Here is a 6,000-nt window from a genome sequence, read left to right as displayed (position 1 = left end):
AACCTGTGCCAAGTGACGTCTTGGTACAGTGGAGTCTCAAGCATAATGATTAGGACACACTGATCCAACTGACACAGGTGCTATTACAGAAACAAAGGGTGGGGGAGATTCAAGGCAGCCAATTATTTGCTCCTACCTCACCACCTCATACGATTGCAGCAGCCGACTGTGTCCCTCTTCCACTTCTGTATAAGCACCTGTCCTGTGTCTAAGATTCCAGCAAATGGAAACCATCACAGGAGCAATCTCGGTTTCCGCGGTGATGGTACTGTGTGAGTGAAGAGGGCCAGGCTCTGTCCTAGAGACCAAAGGAATCTCAGATGGAGGAAGCCCAGGATGAGCCCATCTACAGACTGGCCACTGGGCGCTCTGAAGAAGTCCCATGCTCCATGCAGTAAATGTATTCCAGTTGTCAGTATGACTCCACCCCAGATGACATTAAGAACTGATTCATGCTTGGGGCCTTCAATCTGGATTAAGTAGGTGTAACATTTTTGTCTCTCTCAGTAAGGATGAATTCAGAATATCTGCCTTGAAGGAGCCAGAATCTTTAATTTATATACACAGTTGAATTAAAGAATAATAGTAGCAGCTCTGTGCTGAAAACTGTGAATGTGATAGAAGAGCTGAGCAGCAGCGAGTGACTCAAAAGTGGAAATCATTTCTTGATGGATTCGGTCAGTTTTTTTTTTTTTTTTTTTAAACTTGTTTTTAAACGCCACTATTCTTGGCTTTATCCCAACATGCACTGTTCTAAGAAGCCATGAAGGGAATGTGAAATTCTAGCTTCTTGGTGTACCTCATTTGTCACCCTAAAAGAACAACTTAAACCTAGATCGGCAGAAGCATGAGTTCCTGGGCCTGTTAACTACAGTGAAATTGAAGAATTAAAACTCTATGTCATGACCTCAGAAAATCTTTCATTCCCTTTAGTTCATCCTCATCTCGATGTATAATCAGCCATATTTCACAGCCTGGGGTTTATTTATTGAAACAAAGCAGGTATGTGGCCCATGACGTAATCTCTGAACCACTTCAGCTTGGCCTATTTGTCAGTCGAGGCGTGAGCTCCATTGAGAATGGCTTCTGCTCACTCAGGTCTCTCTCACATGCTCAGTGGTTAAACAGATTTATCTAAAGTTCTTGACATCACAATAAAAGAGGCCACCTTTCTATGAACTGCAAAGTGCAAATAAGTCTCAGAAAACCAAGTAAGATCTTGAGGAACATTGTCAATACATGGGAAGATAGTACAGCATATATTTTTATTTTATTTTGCTGATTTATATACTGAGTTCTCATAATGAAAAAAAAAAAGGTAGGTTCTAAAAAAATTGTTAAAGTAGCATCATATTGTTTTGTTTAACGGAGGGCTCAATTCAAATTTTGATTATAAACAATTGAAAGGAAACTGGGGCCACTTTATAAGTTAATTTGCCACAAAGTTTTCCTGGGTACAAGGGAGCATTTAATTTATACACTTTAATTCTTATAAAAGATTCTAGTAGAGGAAAATAAACCACCAAACATCAATAAATATTATTTTAGCAAATACATTTTTTAGATGTACTATTACCTCACATATATAAAACAGACAGATGGTATATAGGAATGTCATGTATTTAAACATAAATCTATTTAGAAATATTATCTAGATCTGTCAGTTTTTATAGCATCTTTCTCACATAGGTCAAACTAGAAAGTCTGTAATAAAGAGTAGTTGCCATATATTACAAATTAACATTAGTTGCAGATAATTTATAATTTTAGCAAGTCAGTCTTTCACACAAGTTTATGTTCCTCTGTTCCTTTTATAACATCCTATTTATCTCTTTCATTTTATTTGTTAAATTGTAATAATTGATTCGGGGCGCCTGGGTGGCTCAGTCAGTTAAACTTCTGCCTTCAGCTCAGGTTATGATCCTGGGGTCTTGGGATGGAGCCCCACAAAGGGCTCACTGCTTGGTGGGGAGCCTGCTTCTCCCTCTCCCTCTGCTCCTCCCCTGCCTGTGCTCTCTCTCTCTCCCTCTCTGTCAAATAAATAAATAAAATCTTTAAAAAATATATATATATATAATTGATTAACTGTGCAATTTTTGTTATATATATAATTGATTAACTGTGCAATTTTTGTTAGCTTTTCCTATTATATTCTGAATTCCATAAGGTCTGGAACTATGTTTTCTTGTTCACTACACTTTGCTTAATATTTAGCACAGTGGCTAAAACATAGGTGTACTCAATAAAGATATGCTTAATGAATCAAGGACTGAAAGATCTACATCAGGGGTAGGCAAACTATGGCTCAAATCCAGCCTGTTGCCTGCTTTTTACAGCCATCAAGTTAAGAATGTTGATTTTTTTTCTTCTATCTTTAAGTGGATATATTTTTCAAATGGTAATTTAAGTACCTAAATAGCAACCTCAGTTTTGTTTGTTGGCCCATAAATTCTAAAATATTACTACTTAGCCCTTTATGAAAAAAGTTTCCTGACCCTGATTTAGTCCCCCTTTTCCAAAAGAACTATGGCAATGACGAAGTATTACATATCTGTGCCCTCTAATAGGATAACCACAAACCACATATGGCTATTGACCACATGAAATTTGTCTAGTGACTGAGAAATGGAACTTTTATTTCATTTTAACTAATGTAAATAAGCCCATATGGCTAGTAGCTAGTGCATTATAGCAGCAGATCTAGATATACAAAAGAATAGACATCATGTAAACACAGTAATCACTTACTTGGAGATCAAACATATCTTTGGAAAAAATGAAACATATTTGAAGTTAGTTTGGACTTTCTGGTAAAAAATTGAATAAAAAAATAAAATAAATTATCACCAGTTCATTAAAACAGTAACTAATATGACAATACAAGGCCCAAAGGTAAAAATTAATTCATTTAATTTGGCAGTTACACAGGAACTCATTTAAAATGTAAGTGGTATTTGGTTCTTCAATCTATGAACTATGAATGAAAAAAATTATTTTGGATAAGACAGACAATGCTAATGTTCTATTAACAAGTAAATGAAGGACACTGCTTTTATGAAGATTTTGAGGCTTCCCCAAGTTGTTTTATTGAAAGACACATCACTTATTTACAAAGAAATTCTTGAAATACATGGAATGGTATTAAAAAAATATTCTATAGCACAGTAGGAAAACATTAGAGCACACAAACAGGTAAAAACAGCGATATAATCCAACAGTATCCTCAAACAGTTAAGCATTAAAATAGGCATTAAAGTGGCCTGAAAAGTAAAGATTCAAATTGCAAAGTGAAGTTTAAACACCCACATTCACATGTGATTTCAAGTCTTTAAGTTGAGAAGCACTTATAAAGAAATCTGAAATATGTGCTATTTAGGACTGAAATCGTTTGCTGCTGTTATTTATAATACTTAAAGTAAGTGTAACAATTTAAAAATTAGACTATATTTCCTCTTCTTGCTTATACTGTTTCTTACATGTCTATATATGAAATAATATCTCCCTGAGTAAAACTACTTTGGCTGCCACCTTTTATTTCAAATGATTTTATCATTAGGGGAAAATTTGAAATCGTGGTGGACAAATAATCCTTTAATGCTTTTCCTGGCTAGCAAGTAATTTGTCAAAGCAATCCAATTTCCAAATAGCATACAAACTCAACAAGACACTGAGCCAATGCATATTTGTTCCCCTCTATAGAATATGCACAAATGTCTTTCATTTTGAGGGAAAATTCTAAGGCTGTATTCTCTGAAAGGACAATTTAGGTCTAGTAACAAAATATCATTCATAATGTCTCTCTGATAAAACTTTAAAATTTTTTTAAAAGTCAAGTTTTACTGAGGTACAATTATTTATATGCAATAATATTCACCCTATTTTTAAGTGTACTGTTTAATAAATTTGACAAACATATGGGCCATTTTCATCACCCCAGGAAGTTCCTTATGCCCCTCTGTAGACAATCCCTTCCTTTATCCACAGCCCCCTGGCAACCAGTGATCAATCTGTTTTCTGTTTCTACAGTTTCGACGTTTCTAGAATGTTATGTAAATGGAACCATACAGAATGTAATCTGTTGTGTCTGTCTTTTTTCACTTAGCCACTTAGGGTAATGCTTTTGAAATCCATCCATGTTGTTGCATGTATGTGTAGTTCATTGCTTGTTGTTGCTAAGAAGTATTCCATCGTATGAATATATCACAATAATTTTATCCATTCTGCCGGTGATAGACTTTCAGCTGTAGGAATAAAGCAACTATTAACATTTGCTGTGTGAACATATGTTTTCATTTCTCTTGGGCAAATGTCTATGAGTGGGATTATTGGGTCATATGGTAAGTATATGTTTAACTTTATAAAAATATGCCAAACTGTTCTCCAAAATAACTGTATCATTTGCATTTGCATGAGCAATCTTCAGAACTCTTGTTGTTTTATGTGGTTTCTAACAATATTATCAATCCTTTTAATTCTTAATCATTTGAAAGGTTGTATAGTGGTATCTCCCTGTCTCCTTGTGCTTTTAATTCATATTTTCCTAATGAATAATGATAAATATCCTTATATGTGTTCATTGCTACTTGTGTATCTTCCTTGGTGAAATATTTGTTCACATCTTTTGCCTCTCTTTTAACTGAGTTTTTTGTCTAAATGTTTATGTATTCTGAATACAAACTCTATCCTATAGGAGCTTTGCAAAAAAAAAATTTTTTTAAACCAATCTGTGGCCTATTTTTTTCATTTTCTTTTTTTATTTTATTTTATTTTTTGTCTTTTCATTTTCTTAACAGTGTCTTTTAAAAGGGCATACATTTTAAATCTGGTGAAGTCTAATTTGTGAAATATTCACTTATGGTTCATGTTTTTTGGTGCCTAGAAACCTTTCCTTAACCCAAGGTCACAAATATTTTTTTCTATGTTTTCTTCTAGTAGTTTTTTACATTCAGGACAAAGATCCATTTTGAGTAACTTGTATGCTTACCACTTGTATGTGGTAAGGGTTAATTAAGCTTTTTTGGTTTTTCATTCTGAGAGGCAGTTGTTTGCAACACTTGTTGAAAAAAATATTTAAACCCTCTGAACTGCTTTGGCACCTTAGTCTAAAGTCAACTGACCGAACAAGTGTGGGTCGATTTCTGAGTTCACTAGTCTGTGCCATTCACCTATATAACTATCCTTAAACAAATTACTACCCTGCTATTATTATTGTGGTTTTCTAGTAAGTCTTGTAAACTGTTATATTTTACATAAATAAAGTGAATACTCCTATCTTCAGAAACCTAAGTCCCTCTGAAACAGTTGTTTACTATAGAATGTAGATAAAGACCTGCACTGATTTAAGAAGATACCATTTCTCCAAGATGAAAGAACTGCTATTCTTGGTAGTTATTTTAGGTGTTTTGTTTTTCTGTGTTCCACAGACAGGGGGTTTATTGACCCTAGGGGACCCACAGATAGAATTCAGGGCACCCATGTTCCTGGATCTTGGAGAAAATGTACTTCTTTATTTTCACTAATTGCTAATTCTAATTTAGGGTTTCCTTCCATTAGAAATGTGGACAACAAACCTCAGTAGTATTGGCAATACCTGCAACTCTTGCCAACAGAAGGTCAGATATTTTCATGTCACATTACAGTTGTGGCCAGTATCTTCAAATACTGTTTGCTGACATTTATTGTTACTTAAAAATCATAGTTTTTAGAACTGCTACTTGATCTTTTTATTCTGTGAGTTAATAAAGAAACATACACATACTACTAAATCATAACTTTAAAAAATTCTTTTAGTAATGATCTCAGTATGATTGGTTTGCTTTGTCCTATTATGTATTTCAGTTTGTATTTAAAAGAAAATATTTAAAAAAAAAGAAAAAAGAAAATGTTTGAGAGGGGCCCAAAGATAATTCCAGATGGCCAAAAGGGTCTGTGACACAGAAATTGGTTTTGTCCTCTGTACTCCCATTTCACAGACCTACTGCTTAGGTTGTCTCCCATTAA

At 34.2% G+C, this 6,000-nt stretch overlaps 1 protein-coding gene across 15 annotated transcripts in view; it reads right to left on the bottom strand.

Annotated features, from left to right (window-relative positions):
* Positions 1-649: 649 nt before the first annotated feature.
* Positions 650-6,000, bottom strand: part of METTL25 (methyltransferase like 25) — a 130,113-nt gene continuing 124,762 nt past the window's right edge. For all 15 annotated transcript variants that reach the window (XR_012005725.1, XR_012005726.1, XR_012005723.1 and 12 more), the window contains one exon: positions 650-4,241. The gene's annotated coding sequence lies outside the window, so the exon portion shown is untranslated. The remainder of the gene's footprint in view (positions 4,242-6,000) is intronic.

The sequence above is a fragment of the Canis lupus genome, chromosome 13 (genome assembly GCF_048164855.1).
Source record: "Canis lupus baileyi chromosome 13, mCanLup2.hap1, whole genome shotgun sequence".
Taxonomy (NCBI): domain Eukaryota; kingdom Metazoa; phylum Chordata; class Mammalia; order Carnivora; family Canidae; genus Canis; species Canis lupus.
This window is presented reverse-complemented; position numbering and strand designations above follow the sequence as displayed.